Source organism: Gobius niger, assembly GCF_951799975.1.
Source record: "Gobius niger genome assembly, chromosome: 21".
Lineage (NCBI taxonomy): Eukaryota > Metazoa > Chordata > Actinopteri > Gobiiformes > Gobiidae > Gobius > Gobius niger.
Window position 1 is genome coordinate 13,155,143 of NC_136872.1, and position 19,077 is coordinate 13,174,219.

The following is a 19,077-nucleotide window of genomic DNA, read 5'->3' on the forward strand; positions in this document are numbered from 1 at the left end:
ATCTATTTCATTAACCCACAAGAATTCACAAACAAGCTGTTGCTGGATGCTGTTTAGAAAACGACTTATCCCACAACTTTTGTTCTTAAAGAGAAAGTCCAATTCATTCAAATATGGTGCTTCCTTTCACATTTTCTTAGTATATAAAAAGTGATGGATCTACAATACATGAGCTATTCTATTAGAAAAGCGTGTCAGATGTTTGATAGAGAGCTGTCTCCTGAAGCCTTTTTCCAATAAAAAAAAAAAAAAAAAACTCTTAAAGGTTGGCTTCAGAATGGACGAAAGGAAAGAGCAAAGAGTGCGGGATTTATTCATGTGACATTCCAGCCTAATGTACCGTATAAAGCCCGCTCTAGCCCAAAGTTTAGATAAAGATATAAATAAACTTTTCCCTTGTTCGCCACAGCGGGTTTTATACGTCCAGTCTTGCAAGTCGGTCTATTTAGTTAAAAGCACTAAGAAAAAGGCCCGGGCCGTTTCTCAAAAATTGATGACGGGCTTGCATAAATTATGTTAACTTTTGTCCTTGTGCCAAACAGTGCATCTACTGAATAATAATTACAGCGGGGACTTGGGGATATGCAGAATATGAAACGCGCGCCAATGTCCCTCCTGTCGTCAGCGGCCAAGACGAAAAAAAAAAAAAAAAGGTTTGGACACGATGAAAGAAAAAAATAAAAAACGATGCTTATTTTTATTATAGCGGCATGTCACATATAACTGGCATGCGTGTAAGAAGAAGCATCCACGGGGTTTATAATGTTGTTCAGTGGCTCCGATGACTGTTGGACTTTTACGAGGATTCCATGTAAATTTGATTTTGGCTTGATAACTCTATGAATGAGGCTGTTAAACCGGAACAACAAAGCTCAGCGGGGACTTTACTGTCCGCATGAATTCCTCCACAGACGCAAAATGACTGGTAAAATTTGATCTTATTAAAGTTAGTGTAAAATTGTCTTTGTAAAATTTTTGCCGGGAGCAGTGATGAATGACATTGTGTTGAAATAAATAAAGATATAAAGACGTTCTGCTTCATGTGACTTGCTTTCGAGAACGTCACATTGGATTGAATTCACGTGGAAATTACGAAACGCTTCTTGAAGGTTCCTGAGTTATTTGCCGTTTACTGTGCTGTTCCATTACGCGATCCAAAATATCTTAAACCAAAGCAACAACGAGAACAACAAATGCACACCTTTAAAGGGATATTTCAGGATTTTTGACATAGGGCCTCATTTCCTAGTTATCCAGAGTGTTGTTGATTTCTGAAGATTGTTTTTTTATTTTTTTTTTCATTCATGCAATCCTTATATTTGAAGAGTTTAGTGGCGCTAAGCTAGTGCTAGGCTAGCGCATGTCTATGCTAACTAGTAGCCTGTGTTAAAAACAGTCTGACCCAAGCACAGTGCACCTGGGGAAAACCCCTTATAACACCAGACTACTGATGTAACTGTCTGTGTTGACAGAATAATTTTTTTAATCTAACTGTTTTGCATTTAAAATAACTTATATTTGAGCAGCATCAGCTTCCTGGTTGTAAGCTAAGCAGCGGCGGAGTGATCTGCTAGCTTACCCGATCTATATTAGTTTGTTTACCTGCGGCCGCCATTACTACACGTGGAATTCACAAAGGAGCTTTCTACAAATCAGATATGGCAACGTTTGGAGGACTACCCGATAATTTTGAAGAGGTTTTTGATGCAGGCTACTAGCTACCATAGACATGAGCTAGCCTAACACTAGCCTAGCACCACTAAACGATTCAAATAAGGACTGCATGAATATATATATTTTTTTAATCCCCAGAAATCAACAACACTCCGGATAACTGGCAAATGAGGCCCTATGTCAAAATCCTGAAATATCCCTTTAAGTCATCGCATGTCCCTCTGTGTACATGGTAATCGGACATCCCTCACCTCAGAGGTGCCGTGTTTCAGGTCCGTCCTATCACTTGTTGTGTCGGTAAGAAAAGAGCGGCGCGGAAAAGGCGGCTTCCTACATGTCGGACGCACTCGAGTGGCTGATCGTGGGCCGATTTGGACGCACTCACATTACTTTCAGAGAGTCATAAATATTCAGCCGCCTCTGGATTATTTATGGGGGCGCTGATTAAAACACTTTTTGGGAGTCGGAAAAGCTCTCTCATCGGCTCTGTGGCTCCTGTCCGTTTCGGCGTGGCCTTGGTGAGCAAATTATTCAAAAGCAAAACAGGTCAATGTGGGCAGACAGAACTGAAGCAAGTAAAAGGCATGAAACTTTTTTAATAACTTCACCCAGATGACATTTTGACAACATTTTTACTAGGGCTGGTACGATTTTGCCCCAACACCATTCGCATCATGGCTCCAATATGATTCAGATTGCAATACGAAAACTTTCAATAAGAAAGCAGAAGAACCAAATGTCTACAAACTATTTCTTTTCTCTTTTCTTTCTGTTGTGGTGGTGACAGTGTTATTAATTATTGCAGTCGGTGTGCATACGAGGCTACTTTCACCTCTCGAAGCACTTTGCTCAATTGTCCCATGGGAAACAGCAAGTCTGTGCATGTAGAGAGGAAGATGGTATCAAATATCATCCAAGAAAATCACTAATTGTTTTAATCAGTCCAACCCCAGTGGAGTTTTGTGTCTTGCATGCATTCCCTTGACCATTTTTAATAGATTTACTGAGCTGCAACGAATTAAATCTTTCTCTTTGTCATTTTATCATGGAAGTAAGAAGGGCAAGGTAAATTGATTTATGGAAATGTATTCTATGACATTTTTCAAGCTGTTGTATCAACAGCCGCAGTGACAGCAACAATGACCACTTTTCAAAGAAATCCTTGAAATAATCAATTCAATAGAAAGGCTGCAGCTTTACACAGGAAGAATCGTATTTCATCGCTTTCAGTTTTGGGGGGATGGGGGATAAAGATAAGTACCTTCTTATCTTTACATATAGAGATACTTATATGCAAAAGTAGATCTGGTTCAACTTCAGATTTAAAAAGACATTCCCCCGATGTGACAGCTTTACACTATTAGGAAAGAGAAGAGAGTGGATTTTTTTTAACTTTTTTTTTAAATCTTAATTCGGGGCTAGGTCTCTCCGTCGGTGCACACATCTGGTGATCAGCGAGCGCGGTGCACACTGTCACATGGCTGGCAGCGTCAGGAAACTGCAGGCAGATGGTGCAGACACAATTAGGCCCCACTGAATCTCTCAATCACTCTTCTTTAGCCATAGAGCAGCCATAGAGCAACCTGGACCTGAACACAAACTGTCTGCTAAAACCCCGGCTCCTGTCAGCAGCGTATTATAGCACTACTTAGCTCTGTCGGAGCCGCCACTAGGGGGCTCTCAATCAAAGAGCGGCATTGACTTTTACTGCTGGGAAGGAGAATTTATTAACTGGGTGTGGATTTTTTTTTTTTTGCACAGACATTTGAATAGAGATTTCTTTCTTTCTTTCTTGTTTAACATAACAATGAAGTGCATTAAATGAGTCTTAAGCATAATAAGCCTTTCATGGCTTTAGAATAACTTATGTGTCTTGATGCTGTAATAAACGATGTCCTACTTTATAATGTCCCCGTCAAAACAAGAAAATCCACTTCTCTGCAACCCTAACATATATTTACTAACAAACGTGCGCTCCCTCCAACAAAACATGTGTTCCTTCCTTCCTCTGTGGCTCGCTCCTTTGCTTGTCCAACCACTGGCCTCAAAACTCGACCATGCCATAGACAATAGCGAGAGGTGCAAGTGTTTCATTCACACCCAATTACAGTGAAAGGATTTATTTTCCGGAGCACACAAATTCACAGGAGGAGGACAATGAGAGTGTCAGAGAGGAACAAGATACCCCCCTCCGCCGTTTCACGATCTGCGTCCCTATACGCTTTGCACACAAAAGAGCAGAAAAACAATCCGGTGCTATGTGACACCGGTGAGGACCATTAGATGCAGAAAGAGAGAGAGGGGAGACTAACTGTGAGGCTGGCGAGCATGGAGCCGGGGCACATCTGCTGCTGGAGGTGGGATCTGGTGCGGAGGACTTTGATCATGAGCACCTTACAACAACAACAGGCTACAACAGTGTACTCCCATGAAGAGAGCAAGCAAAGGCTCACAGGTGGAAGAAGGGCTCAGAAATAGTTGGACAGTTATATTATTACTTATATCAATGGTAGAATTTTACACTTACTTAATTTGACTTGCCATGCTTAAAGCAGAACTAAGTGACTCTTGCCCCTAGAGGCCATGAGCGCCACTGCAGGTGTCGTAGCAAGTTTCGTCTTTTTTTTACTCATTAATTGTCCGTGAGAGTAAATACTACCCTGACAGAAAAGACAAAGGGAGAGAGGGATATTGTATATAGTGCCACAACCCAATTACACAATGGAGATCTTTTTTTTTTCACTAAAACTTGGCTTTAAACACTGCTAAAATGGCGCTTGCCCACAGTTAGCTTTGCCCATTAGCCTGTTAGCTTCTTTTTTGTGATGCTATTAGTGTGTATTGCGCCTCCGGAGGGACTACAAAAAGGATTTATTATGGTAAAAAAGTTACTCAGTTCTTCTTTAAATGCTAGTATAATATAATAGAATTTGACTTGACATTTAGAGGCTTCTCTCTCCCTGAAAACTACGCTGTTTTTGTGTCTTTTTGTTGTGTGTGTTTGTCTGAATGTTTTGAGAGTCGCTTTTGCTAGACCTGAGTTAGAAGAAGAAGAAGATTATTTATATAGCTTTGGTTCAACAATGATCTGGACAGGGCCAATTTGACCGTCTTGCCTGCAGAAGAGGAGGTAGGGTTTTCTCAGAGGGAGACCAAACCCATCGCACTGCCTCTTCAGTCCTGCCTCAGGGAGAAGACTACGGATTCTCGATCAGTGACAGGTCCAACTGACTAAAGGACAGCTTCTTCTTCCAACTATTGTAACATGTAATATAATTGACAATAGAGCCAATTGAAATGAACATTTACTGATATTGACTTGTCTCTTCCACCACTAGGGTTGACACTATGAACTACAATGCCTCAAGCGATACATAAGGGATACACACAAAAAAAACAAAGGTTTGATATTCTGAATCTCAGTTTACCCACCATCCAGTATATTCCAGCCTCAACTCGGTCAATGATGCTGAAGTATTTTCAAGACACCCATGAAAAACAATGATGCACAACTATGACTTAATATGTCTGGAATCGAAAGTCAGCTGTAATCTGGAAAATATGTCTGCGTCCCAAAACAACGGGAAGATCTTTCAGCACATGTAGCAAAAAAACAAGAAAAGAAAAAGTGACATCTCCAGCGGACGCCAATCCAAACAACTCACTCAACAACGACGGCTGGGCCAGACAACACCTTTGGACTGCCAATCCCAGCGGCCTACTTCTTTCACCTGTGACGGGACGGTGATTCACTAGAACTGCCAGACTGTATCCCAGGACACTGTGCACTGGGGCGTAGGCTCTGCCCCCCTGCTTCTCTCGCCCCGTCACGACAGCCATGCACTGCACTATGACCTGCATGTGATAAAATAATACAAATAACATGGCCTGTGAGCAAATGTATCTTACTACTGTATGATGTATGTAGCCAGACATTGGGGCACTGAGCCAAATGATTGTGATATGGTTGAAGGAAGCATAGTCAGGACTGTACAGGCGACCGGCAAGCCGAAATAATCAAAATGTGAAATTGCAGTTGAGATTGTATAGCGTAACATATTCAATTCATCAATATTGGTTCCATATATGGTGTAATGCACTGCAATACTCACTGTATATGAACTAAATCTTCATATTTACAATGAGTCTAGTTTCTTAAATTATGATCAGAAAAAGAATAACTAAACCTTTTCCCAGATAACTGAATTAAAGGGATATTTTAGGATTTTTGACATAGGGCCTCATTTCCTAGTTATCCAGAGTGTTGCTGGTACCTGGAGATATTTTTTTTGTAATTCATGCAGTTCTTATGTTTGAAGAGTTTCGTTTTCTACGATGTCAGCTAGCCTGCATTAAAAACAGTCTTACGCACTCCACAGTGCACCTGAGGTGCCAGACTAACGATATAAATGTTTGTGTCGATAGAATAATTTTAACCATTTTGCATTTAAAATACCTTATATTTGAGCAGCATCTGCTTGATCTGCTAGAAAATAGTCCGTCAAAATGGTCAGTTATATTCCAAAAGTTATTCTATCAACACAGACATTTATATGGTTAGTCTGGTGTTATAAGTGATTTGCCTCAGGTGTACAGTCGAGTGCGTAAGACTGTTTTTAGTGCAGGCTAGCTGACATCGTAGAAATGCGCTAGCCTTGCATTAGCCTAGCGCCACGAAACTCTTCAAACATAAGAACTGCATGAATTACAAAAAAAATATCTCCAGGTACCAGCAACTCTCTGGATAACTAGGAAATGGGGCCCTATGTCAAAAATCCTGAAATATCCCTTTAAGAGACTGGCATAATATGATTAAAATGGAAAGGTATGGGAAAGCAGTAGCAATAACTAAGAATTACAACAATCTGATTAATAGCAGAAGGAAAGGCGTAGGATTTCAAAGATCTGCGTTCAATTTAATCTGCAGTTCATATATTTCCCTGCAACTGTAACAGTAGATCATGTGTCAAATGGGAATCTAATTAGATTGAAGCACGCTCGCCCCCTTCAGATGAATTGAAATTTTCTTGGATGAAAGGGTGGAAAAAGATATAGGCGCTTAATTGTAAAAAAAAAAAAAAAAAAAACGAAAGCGGGTCAAAAGTCTTAATGAAATGTTTCGAGCAGTTGCCAAAGACTCCTTTCTGTTCCTTTTCAGGTCATCCCCACTTTGTAGATGTTCATTATTCCAAACACGGAGAACATCCACCGGGTCACGGCACCATCTAATTCCTAATTAACTGGACAGAACAGGGATCGCGCCCCGCACTGACCCCCACCAATGTGCAAGACGACACCATTACTTTTGGCCAGGTGTGGAAGCACTCGAGTCTGATACAACCTTATTTTAACATGTCATTGAAATGGAAGGAATGCGTTATTCTTAAGGCCGAGGCAATCTAAAAGGCCAAAGGATGCACACTCCAGCCACAAGAGGTCAATAAAGGGACAAGTGATTAGTTTTACCATTGTGAAATGCATGTGTATTATGTCTCAATTGAAAAAGGTATTAACTGCACACAAAGATAGGTTTCGAAATAGGTGTTGCTGTTACTAAGATACTGAGTTAAACCTTAGTTAAGTCATGGGGAGACCTGAATTTTGTTGAATTTGTTTCATCAAGTCCCATTTTTACCAAGTTGGTCTGGTTGGCTCTGTTGGAAAAGCAATCCAAATATTGTCAATTGTACATTTTTTACATGCAAAGATAAAAGACTGCATCACTAGCTCTGTTGGTCTGCGTCTCAGCTGGTAGCCGGGAAAATCAAAAATGCTGAAACAATATACGAGCCTCCATTTTTACCCAACGGCATCCAAACAAATCAGTGCCACCATGATGAATGCAGAATGTTTTCATAGGCTTTTGTTTCAGTGTCTCTCCAAAGTTGGCCTGTCCTGGTTCTGTTGGAAAAAAAACGTATCCAAATATTACTGATTGCACGACTATCATATTCAATAGAGTACAGGGGCCCTAATGTGTGTCAAGAAGCTATGGGAGAGGAGACTTCCATTCTTTGCCCGGGACAACCTAAATCCCACTCAAGGTGACGAAAAACAACTCCAGACACCTGCGGACTTATGGAGGCTTTCGGATAAACGCTCCCAAAAAAATCCCATAGAATAATGTTTTCCTTGTACGCGGCGCCTATCTGTCAGCAGCAAGTGAATAATTCCAGACTTCACGGCTAATCTGCGCTAAAGCTACCTACCCACCACCGGCATGTTGTGGGACTTAGTCATGTGTACTCTTTGCGCTGCACATTCATATCGGGGGGGCATTACGTTGCGCTCCGAGCCCATACAAAGGCATTCCTGGTGACTGGCTGTCTATGTTTGCTCAGGAAAGGCCCGGGCGTTGCATTCTGGTTACAACACGACCCACCTGCGTATGGGAAACGGGCTGCAATAGGGGGAATTAGCAGACTCCGGTGAATGAACAAGACAGACGTGAGTAACTCGGGGTTGGGGGCCCCTAGATGTTGCTTATCTACGAGCTTATATTGCACAAAGGGAGGAGATAAGCTATGACAGGCAGGGGAGATGGAAAAGGAATGGTGGCAGAGAGTCGGGGGATATGAAGGGCGATATGCTCGGATGCTTTGGAGAACAGTTAACCATTGACTAAGAAGGATCCATGTCGTTCTGGTTATTCTGTTTCAGAGAGCGCGGACACAAAAGCGCGGAGTCGTCATTACGGTCCCGACCCCGCCCCGGGCCAGTGAACGCAACGCTAATCAGTGAGAAAGAACGCCATTGTAAGGGTCATCTCTGAATGGGGCTAATATTGTGTTTGTGTGTGTGGATAAGGTTAGCCTCTCAATTAGGGCTTTCTTTGAGGGAGGTGGTCCGGAAAGAAGCTAGTATCGTTTCCCCCACGGTCCTTTTAAAATGCGCTCTGTGAACTGCATTTTGACTTTCGATCATGCATCGCGAATCCGGTCGAATAATGAAAATATACTCCATCAACATTCGCTAAGCAGTGCTTTATTTCTGCTTACAATCAGACTAAAGTTTCTCGAGCGCCATAATTCCTCCGTGAGTGTATGTTGCACAATCATCCGCCGTGCCAGGAAACAAATCCCATCGACTTGATTCCTATTTAATTACAGCCCTTCAAAAAAATACAGCTCACCTTTTCTTTTTCTTTTTTTTTCCCTCATACAACCTGGCAAAACAGCGGAATACAAAATCAATTTCCCGATTTGGAGAATTGCCGTCCCTGTTGCTTGTCGCTTCCCATTCACGAAAATCTCCACTCTATTTGTATTTAAAGCCAACAAACAAGCGCAAGGAAACAAAATGGGAGCTCCCCTGGGGTAAAATAATTGGTGTGACAAAGTTGGTTGGAAAAGGGTGGGGAAAAAAAAAAAAAACGTCCATTGAAACAACAGCGCTGACGTCTCGGTTAAAGGAATAAATAAAAAATGAGCGTGGCTAAATCTTAAAGAAAACAACATATTTCTTCAAGTGTTAAGTTAGGCTACTCTGAGCCCTGTCGATGGCGGCGTTCGTCATCTTGCCAGCCGCAGTCTATATATTGATTAAACCATCTATCACTTAACCGCTACAAGACATTATTTCTAATTAAAAACTAAGTCATAAATTTTGTCCTTTATAGCGAGGCTGAGGTTGTAAATAAAAGTCAAGGGGGAGAAGCGAGGGGAAGCAGATTGGAAGCACCGGGTGTAAAAGCCACGGTAAAAAAAAAAATAAGAAGAAGGGGGACAGGATGGCACCTCGGGGATGATTTCCGACGGCATCCTAATAAGAACATGCAAACACTTAACGTCGCCTACAGAGCCGTGGGAAGATATTTTTCGTTAGGGGGTGCTGAGGGACAACATTTACCCCCAAAAAACGCTTTTTCTGTGCATATTTCCTATGTATTAATATTGCTTGCAGTTCGCAAACTAGCAAACAGGGGGTGCTGCAGCGCCCTCAGCACCCTGGGTTCCCACTGCCTTGGTCGCCTAGTGCCGTTTTGAGGGGAAGTTTTCTTTTCTTTCACAAAGCGCACTTCAAGGACGAAATAGGGACTTACAGAACAACAACCAAACGATTACATTGCCTGGTTTTTGCCATCGTTTTTGGAACAGACCACAATCATCTGTAGAATCAAGAGTTCTTCGTGATGGGTGAAACGATGGGCAGGAGAAAAAAAACGGCAAAATCCTGCTGTGCCGATTCCGGGGATAAGTACAGTAACTCCTTTGCAGTTGTCTGGCATTATTTGTTGATACAGGGCCCATTAGCGCACCTACGCAGTACAGAATCCCGCGCTCCTGAGTCACTGCAAAGGACACTTCACATTTGGCCACTTCTGATTACCTCCTACGACAAAGCAGTCACCGAAATCTGACTTTGCAGGTCTAGGTGGAAGGAACGGATGAATTTTAAAAAAGGGACACAGAGGCATGACAAGCTATTATGTGATCTGATGAAAAAGAATATACACAAACTATGATAAACTAACTAAACAAGGGTACATTTTTACACTGAGAACGTTTTAGTCAAGTAGCAGCAGCTTATTTTACATTTACTTGAGTGATGTAGTGTTCAATTAAAATAAGGGTACACTTGATCCTCCCTGTACACCTGCCAACACACAACTTCTGTTTTGTGCACTTTGGACATTGACAAAAAGTCTCTCAGATCGCCTCTGCCAGAAATGTGACTGGCCAAATCAGAGGATGTGGCCTCAGTCCTGGTACAAGTTTAAAGCAAGTTCTGCACCCTGGAGGAAAACGCTAAAGCTAATGAGTGAGCTAAAAGGAACAAGATGGAGTGATGTCTATAAAAAGACGAGTAGTAATCTTTTTCTCTCTGCTCGAGCCCTAATGTCCAGAGAGATCTCGCCGCTCAGTCAGGCCCGGTGCTGCTGCTGCTGCTGCTGCTGCTGCTGCTGCTGCTGCTGCTGCTGCTTTGGCACATCAAACGCACCTGATTGGAGTGGCACACCCCAGTAGAGCTGCAGAATTGGACAGGGAGCACGAGCAGTTCAAGGGAGACTTAGTGTTAGACAAACCACAGAGGAGCACGGCTCAGGTTCAGTCAGTCTCGCTCGGCAACAGCAGCCTGACACAGGCTTAATGATGGGATTGAACTCTCAGCAACAAAAAACGACCTCTAAACATAGCAACCTGAATTGATGGGGGGATCTAAATGTCAAATACTAAATTAACAAAATTGACAAATTATTCAGTTGATTATTTTATTATCATTAATTATAATCTTGTTAAACGTCGAATATGTGATTTTCCTTATAATTATCTATTAGTGGAATAATATAATCTAAAAGCAGACATTAGTGAAAAAAGGCCATTTCACAGTGCATCTTATTACAAAACTTTTTTCTACATTGTGCCGACTACTTATGGTTTACAGTAATCCTCCCTGAAAGTTGCGAAATGCGCTTAGAAAATCAGGATGTTACATGTTTTAGGAAAGTTAGGAAAGAGTTTGTTCACAATCATGTTTCATTTTTGCTGTATACTCTACTGCAGAGGTGTCAAACACGTGGCCCGCCAGATCCGACCCGCGAAATGATTTAATCCAGCCCTGTAAAGCAGAAATTCCAGAGTATGTAAAAAAAAAAAAAAGAGAGTAAGTCTCTAGCCCATTCTTGTGTGACGTTATACATTTTTAAAGAATAACCAGAATGCTCATTCCAGCCACTAGGGGGCAGCTTACATTTAAAAAAAAAAAATGAAAGATTTTCACACGTGTCCAGCAGAGGGCACTGATATAATAAGAGAACAGGATATAAACAACACATTATTGACACGTCTGCCCCAGGGCGGCTGTGGCTTCAATAACAGCTTACCACAACTGAATGTGGAGCCAATGAATAATGACAAAGCACTTTGAGAAACTAGTGACACAGGCTTGTAAAGTGCAATACAAATGTAAGCCATTGTTATTGATGAGGCTACAGTCAAGTTGGGGCTTTGACCAAATCACAGCTGATTATTATTATTATTCATTTACTGGAGAAATGTTCTCTATAGTGTTTACCTGTTTACACTATATGTGGCCCGTGACCCGAAATGAGTTTGACACTCTACTGGGTCCTGGGTCAACAGCATATTTTGGAACAACCGATCGTTGCAATATAACTCCAACAACAATATTTAGGATTCTATAATGTACAAAATGCCATTCCTTCCTATTCACTAAAATGTGTATCTTTCACTGCGCCTTATTTTTTCCATTTTTCCAATCAATGAAATACATTGTTTACTGCTGATAAGACTGACAAATCCGATGACTCTTTCATGTGAATCACTTGAGTGCTCTCCTCATATCTCTGACACAACGCCTACAGTAACATCAGTGTCGTTCAGATGAGCCCATTTGCTGCTGTGAATTTCTCTTGTCATGTCGAATGATATCAGGAAAGCCCCCGGTGGTGAACACTTGCGCTTGCATCTAATCGAAATCAGCAGATCGCCCTGTTGGTTGGCATTAGCATAAACGGTCACGCCGAGGATGCAGTGGGAGCTCCGAAGAGACTTGGGGGGAGTCAAGGAAGCAAGGACAGAGGGAAGCAACGGAGGGGGATGATGGAGGATGGCGCGCGGAGTTCACTGTCAGGGGTGTTGTTTTATTAAGATGTTGGATTGTCAGGGCAGGTATCGGGAGAGCAAAGGGGGGCATATAACAAGACACCTGTGCTAACATCCCGCTAACCTCTTCTCAAGACTAAAATAGCTTCATCCAAATTTACCAGCCGCCCTGCTGCAATTGGACCAATGTCAAGAAGATGTCTTTCCAAGGAAGACAGGTAAAGTGTTCCTGATACGACAGTGACTTGCAGTAACTTTGGACACCGGCCTCGTATATTCATCATCATTACTGTGACGTTGAATTACTACGCAGTATTACCACACAAAAGTTCTAACAAACACATGTTTACATCCAAGACTGAACGAAGTAAGTGAAAAATGCTTTCAGTAGAGTATTATTTTTCCTCACTTTATGCGGTGAGTGACTAAGTGCCATTCCCCCGTGGATGTAGCTGTTCCAATTGAGTCTAAATGACCACAAACATGTCTGAACAAATAGATTTCCAGCAGGTTGCAGTTGTCAAGACAACGCCAATTTGCAGGAAGGGTCAACAAATTTGTGTTCATCAGCGTTGCAGTGCATAAAGCAAATGTGTGCCTTTGAAATAATTCAACCATTTAGAGGGTTGCGCTGCTCTCCTGTGCCTCCTAAAAACCAAGTTTTCTGTTCAGCGACAAAGAAGTGTAAAAGTCATCTAGCTCTGGTTTAAAAAAGGGGGAATTCAAATTGGAAAAGGACTGCTGACGCGGGCCGAGCGGATCTCGCCGCCTCTCCATTCAAACGACCTGTTTTGCATCACGTTGATGTGTCCGGACTCAGGGCCGCACTGTGAAAACAAGCGGCAGGGGTTTAAGATAACAGAAGCAAAAAGCCTGGCACGGCTAATCTCATCAGCTGCCATTATGGTCGACGACACACTCCAGTGGTTGGTGCTATGCGTATAAGGTATGCAAAGTATGGTAAAGGCAAGCAATATCAAAATGTCCCCCCTTTAGGTCTGAATCTTTAATGTATTATTTGTCATTCATTTCAAAGGCATCCAAGACCTGTCCATTAATGAAAGCTGAAATAGCTAAGGTTAATTCTGAATTGGCAGTCACAACAAATTTAAAGTATATTAGAGCAATGCCATCAGTTTTTGGAAACCGCGAACTCTGTTGAGCGCCAGCATTACAATTTTGTTTGCGTGAATGCGGTTGTACAACAGGGAGGACAGCAAAGGTTGCTGACACAGGAGTTATAGTCACATTAGTCTGAAGGTGAGAGGAGACTCTGCTGTCATTTGAATAACACAGAGCCCAGCGGGTGGTCCTTGAACACACCGCCGCCTCGCGCCGCTTCAAATATGAACACTCCGCACAATGGCCTTGTTCTGTATTTGGTGCTAAAACACATTTGGATGGCTTGTCTCACAACCTGCTGCTTTCCCCTCCTCCGTGTCCCGCTGTGAGACGCTGGATGGGAGGTGCTCACCAATCACGTGCCGTATCAGGGCTGAAACATGCCACGCGAACTCAGTGTTGGAGAATTATAGCTGGGGGAGTCGGTGTTCTAACCCACTCCGACGTGAAATGATGTCCCAAATTGAATTCTGCCTCATTTGCGGTCACTTGATTTGCGTTCTTTTTACCAACTTCAAAACTATGCAGAATATTTTACATGATACGAATATTTGACTCCCACAATTAAACAAAGACTGAATTATCGGGTGTAATTTAGGCCAGTCTCAAAAACAAATGGATATACAGTATATAGAAATTTTTCGGAGAAGCCATACGAAATGGATCCAGAACAGACGGAGAGAGGAATGTATGTGCGCTTACATGTGTGGCGGCAGGAGGCGTGGGGAGGGGGGGGGGGAGGACGGCAGAACACTGAAGGGCAAGCAATCTCCCTAATTGAATCCAATCCAAGCGCTCGGCGGGAGGCACAGTTCGACCGGCTACAGTCGGTACAGAGAGGGTCCTGCAGAGGAGGCGGTGTTGACAAGGGCCTCAGCTGGTGTGCGCACAAAGGCAGAGCACAATTGAACAATAATAAGGCAATCGGGTACACTTTGATTCCTGCTTTGACTAAATCGTGTTTGAGGACAATACATCGCATCAGAAATAAATGCCAAAATGCCGCCTACAGCCTCATTTGCATGTTTCGACCGGAACAAAATGGGCAAAGGCTAGAGTGTGGGGTCACTATAAGAATTATTTCCAACAATATCGAAACAAGAACGATGCTCTACTCCAGGGGTAGGCAACGTCAGGCCCGGGGGCCAAAACCGGCCCTCCATCATCAAACTCTGGCCCTCGAGATGATTTTGAGAAATACTATGACCCAAATCAGAGATCAAATGCCTGTTAAAGTACTCTAGAAATGTGAAAAATACTGTCAATTCCTTAAATGTCTTAGCAGAGCACCCTTTTAGGCCATAATCCTGAAAGAATAATCATCCAAAGGAAGAAATGACTTAAATCTAACCCTAACCCTAACCCTTATTAAGAGATTAAATCTAAAGTTTGAGTAGATTTGGTCTGGCCTTAGAGCAGATAAAACCTATTCTTGCCAATGGAACAAGCACGTTTTTTTTTTTTTAAGTTTTTTCTTAATTCAGATTATTTTGTATCATTTCAAGTGAAAAAGAAATGTTTTTAACAGTAAAAGTTAATTTGTCTGATTTCCAGTGAGATTTCTATTTGTTCGATTGTCATTAGTGTTTTTATCTGATCTGATCTGATCTGATCTGAAAAAAACCTTTATTCAAGCAAATTTTAAGTCATTTATCTCATTTAAATTGGACATTTTCCCAGTGTATATGATGTACAACACTGGTATATGTAGAACGTTGCTTCAATTGGAGGGTCCGGCCCTTGGTCTTTTGACGATGAAGAAAACCGGCCCTCCACCGAGCAAACTTGCCCACCCCTGCTCTACTCCATTTCATGCCAAAGTAGCCAAACTAGGACCTGAGTATACAAACTCCATCAGGAACAAATAAATAAATAAAAGAAATACTGTCTGAAATATTCTCCTATTTCGTTGAAAGGCCATGTGATCAGGAATTCATATTTTGACATCACTCATTCCATATTTAGCTCACATGCCTTGTATTAAATCCGGTCATATTAGTAATAGCAGTCCAGAATCAGCGTGCATGCAAACAATATTGAATGATAAGTGCTCGGGATGAAAGATTTGGGGAGGTAGAGCGAAAGAGAGAAAAGAGGAAGACAGAAAGAGAGAGAGACTGAGGGCAATAGAAGCCAGCTGTGCTTTTGCATGATTACACTGAAAACATCATTTGCATGGGGGGGGGGGGGGGGAATGGAATCCAAACACGCTCGGTTGCCATGTATGCCGACCGAAAAGCGGCTCCTCCTCCTCCGCCTCCCTCTCCTCGAATCCGGCGGCACAAATTAAAGGCTTCGGCGGCAGTGTCCCGCGGATTTGCATACGGCGATGAGAACCTATCAGGCGTCATTTTCATAAACATCCTACTGCACACAAAGGAACAAGCCCCGCATTGGCCCACGCGGATGCTCTTCATTACCGCGCCCGTGTTGGGGTAAACAGTCTGTGCACTTGATCTATTGCCTATTCACGGCGGCTAATGAGACAGTTTCGGCTTGGTTCGTCGAGGCCGCGGGCTCGGAGAAGTGGTGCAATACCTGAGCGGGAGAATGGGTTTGCAGATCGGGCGCTGTCCCTTCAGAAATCCACAATATCACATCCCAGGGAATGTAAGCATGTCCAGGCCTGGAAGAAAAAAACAAATTACATTTCAGACGTTGCTCGAGATAATACAATTTTAGCTCGTGTCGTAGTCATAGTGAGACATGAAAACTCTGTGTCAGTAAACAAGGTTAGTCCCAAAATCCACAGTAAGAGCACAGAACAACCTGGACGAGGCAAATTAAGCGAGAGCACAATAGTGGGATTAGTAGCATTGGCACATAATACAAAAACAGGCGAGGAAACCTGTCGAACAACAAATGGCGCTCAAATTTGTGTGTTGGAACCGAATATGCGCCTAGGACAAAGTTTGATGAAGATTGTATAAAAACTAAACAGATTAGCAAACAAAGCTAATGCTAGGGCTGCTCGGTTATAGAAAAAATGTAGTAATGAAAAAACGACTATTCCAACAAATAGAAAAAAATACTTTGCATATTTAATTAATCTAAACATCGTCTTTGGCCAATTTAAAAAGCCCAAATTATATTAAATATGCTCACATTTCTTTAACTAATCCTCTATTAGAGATCTCTGTCACACCTGTCCCCTGCCGACCAGCCGTCACACCTGCTCAAGCAAACCGAGTGCTGTTTGTTTATGTCAGACCAAAGCATTTGCCATTAGCGCGTGAAATGAGAAGAGAATCACAACAATCATCCCCGCGCATAAAATAATAAGAGTTTGCTTTGAGCTCCGTTGAGATCTGCTCCTGAAGAAGAGTTTTCAACTCTGCTACACACAACCAGCACCGGGGGGAAAGGATATAAATTAGAGGCTTCGAAACTTCTGTTCTCCTGACAGCAAAAGGTGAGCTCTTATCAGCGGCGTTATCGCAAGAGCTATGTATGAAAAAATATTCAAATGCTTCGCAACAAATACAAGAGTTCTATCACGCTGGCCTTAGTTCAGCCGATCAGATGCATCACACAAACTTGGTGTATACAAAACAGAAACCCCAAATTTATGAAACGCATTGTGGGGTAAATGATAAATCAGTGGCAGATTAACCTCCTTAGCTTCCGCCGCCGCACTGACAGCTAGAGTGCTCCCATTTTTATATCAAACCTTGACAAAATGAGACATAAAACAGATCATAATTTACTATTACGGCCGTTGACATGATATAGAAACCGTAAAAGCGTAATTTCAATAAAAAACACGTTGGCATAGTCATGGCCCCCTCTCTCTCTCTCTGCGCCGCTCACTCTCGGGTCTGGTCTCCTTCTGGGTCGACCACTATTAAGAGGCATCTTCATAAATTTTTCAGCTGTTGTCTCGTTCCCCGCGCGGTATGAGACGCTATTCGGGTCACATCAGCTTTTAATGGCTGATTTATTAAGGCCCGGCCGGAGCTCGGAGATGGGCCGCGGGACAAAGAGCCTGGTTTAAAACTGCATTAACACGCCGCAGTAAATATTCCATACGGCATTAGCATTTTGATGGCTACCAACACCCCAGTCACCCCTTACACATTCCTCGTTCGCTCACCTTTTGTCTGTCAGCCGCCGCGTCAATACGTCTTTCTATGGGATTCTTTTAACATCATTTCCTCACATTACAAAGCTGCTTGATTTAATTAGGGAGCCGCATGGGGTAAATTCAAATCCAGTCAACGATATCCCACCTCTTTTGTTATAAAACTTGTCACGTTATTCCCCGTTCGGATGCGCGCCTATTGTGATATAAATAGACATACATGGCATCCAATTAGTTTGAAGTCTCACCTGCTATGATTACAATGATGAATGCGAGGGGCGCTGGCAATATGATGTGTTAGATGATAAAAGCGGAGGAAATTAACGGATTCGGCGAACTAATTCATTCCAATTGAACGTCGAAGTATATCGCAAACAAATCAAGATCTCAAACGTTTGTGTAAGCTATTAGCGAAGTGCAGAAGGTTTCCCGTCGTCGCGGTAGCTTACAGCAAATGACAACAAATTCCTTTCCACTTTGAGAAGATAAAATATATATCCGGTACAGGGCCTTTAAACTGTTGTCCATCCACATACCAAGAATCTATATTTGACACTGTACCATTTGGATTAAAGGGATATTTCAGGATTTTGACATAGGGCCTCATTTCCTAGTTCTCCAGAGTGTTGTTGATTTCTGGAGATTTTTTTTTTTTTTAATTCATGCACTCCTTAGAGTTTAGTGGTGCTAAGCTAGTGCTAGGCTAGTGCTAGGCTAGCGCATGTCTATGGTAACTAGTAGCCTGCATTAAAAACCTCTTCAAAATCATCAGGTAGTCCTCCAAACGTTGCCATATCTGATTTGCAGAAAGCTCCTTCGTGAATTCCACGTGTAGTAATACAGGCCGCAGGTAAACAAACTACTGTAGATCCGGTAAGCTAGCAGATCACTCCGCTGCTGCGTAGCTTACAACAAGGAAGCTGATGCTGCTCAAATATAAGTTATTTTAAATGCAAAATGGTTATATTAAAAAAATTATTCAGTCAACACAGTCATCTATATCGGTAGTCTGGTGTTATAAGGGATTTGCCTCAGGTGCACTGTGCTTGGGTCAGACTGTTTTTAATGCAGGCTACTAGTTACTATGACATGCGCTAGCCTAGCACTAGCCTAGCACTAGCACCGCTAAACTCTTTAAAATGTACAAGGACAAGGCCCTATGTCAAACATTTTGAAATATCCCTTTAAGGCAACAGCCAAAGAAGAAGAAAATCTAATTACATTTGAAAAGCGCTTAATCAAAATGACTAAATAGCTCCATGTTTTTGAACGCATGAAATAAATAAATAAATCGCACTACGTTGCCAAACTCGTGAATATCATCTGGGCACAATCTACACCAGACTTGGCTTCAGATTATACAACGGCAGCAAGGGCCGCGCTTCGTCAAAATCTGCCTTCATTATGCCTAATTTTTTTTCTTCCTTTGGAGGGACGAGGGGAAAGCAGACGCCAGAGGTCGGCCCCGGACGGACCGCTGAACTGGTGCGGTCAGCGAAGCATCTGCCCGCCATTTAGGCGGTCTGCGAGTGTTTGAGAGGGAGACAATCGCGGCATATTGCGACCGCAAACTGTCGGGCCACGGGTTCACTCACGACGGCAAATCATGGCTGGATCAGACGGTTGCCTGTGGTT

General features: G+C 42.5%; 1 protein-coding gene across 10 annotated transcripts in view; it reads right to left on the reverse strand.

Annotated features, from left to right (window-relative positions):
* LOC306980835 (adhesion G protein-coupled receptor L3) overlaps positions 1-15,989 on the reverse strand; it is a 220,246-nt gene extending 204,257 nt beyond the window's left edge. For all 10 annotated transcript variants that reach the window (XM_079580323.1, XM_079580320.1, XM_079580319.1 and 7 more), the window contains exon 1: positions 15,900-15,989. The gene's annotated coding sequence lies outside the window, so the exon portion shown is untranslated. The remainder of the gene's footprint in view (positions 1-15,899) is intronic.
* Between the last annotated feature and the right edge of the window lie 3,088 nt (positions 15,990-19,077).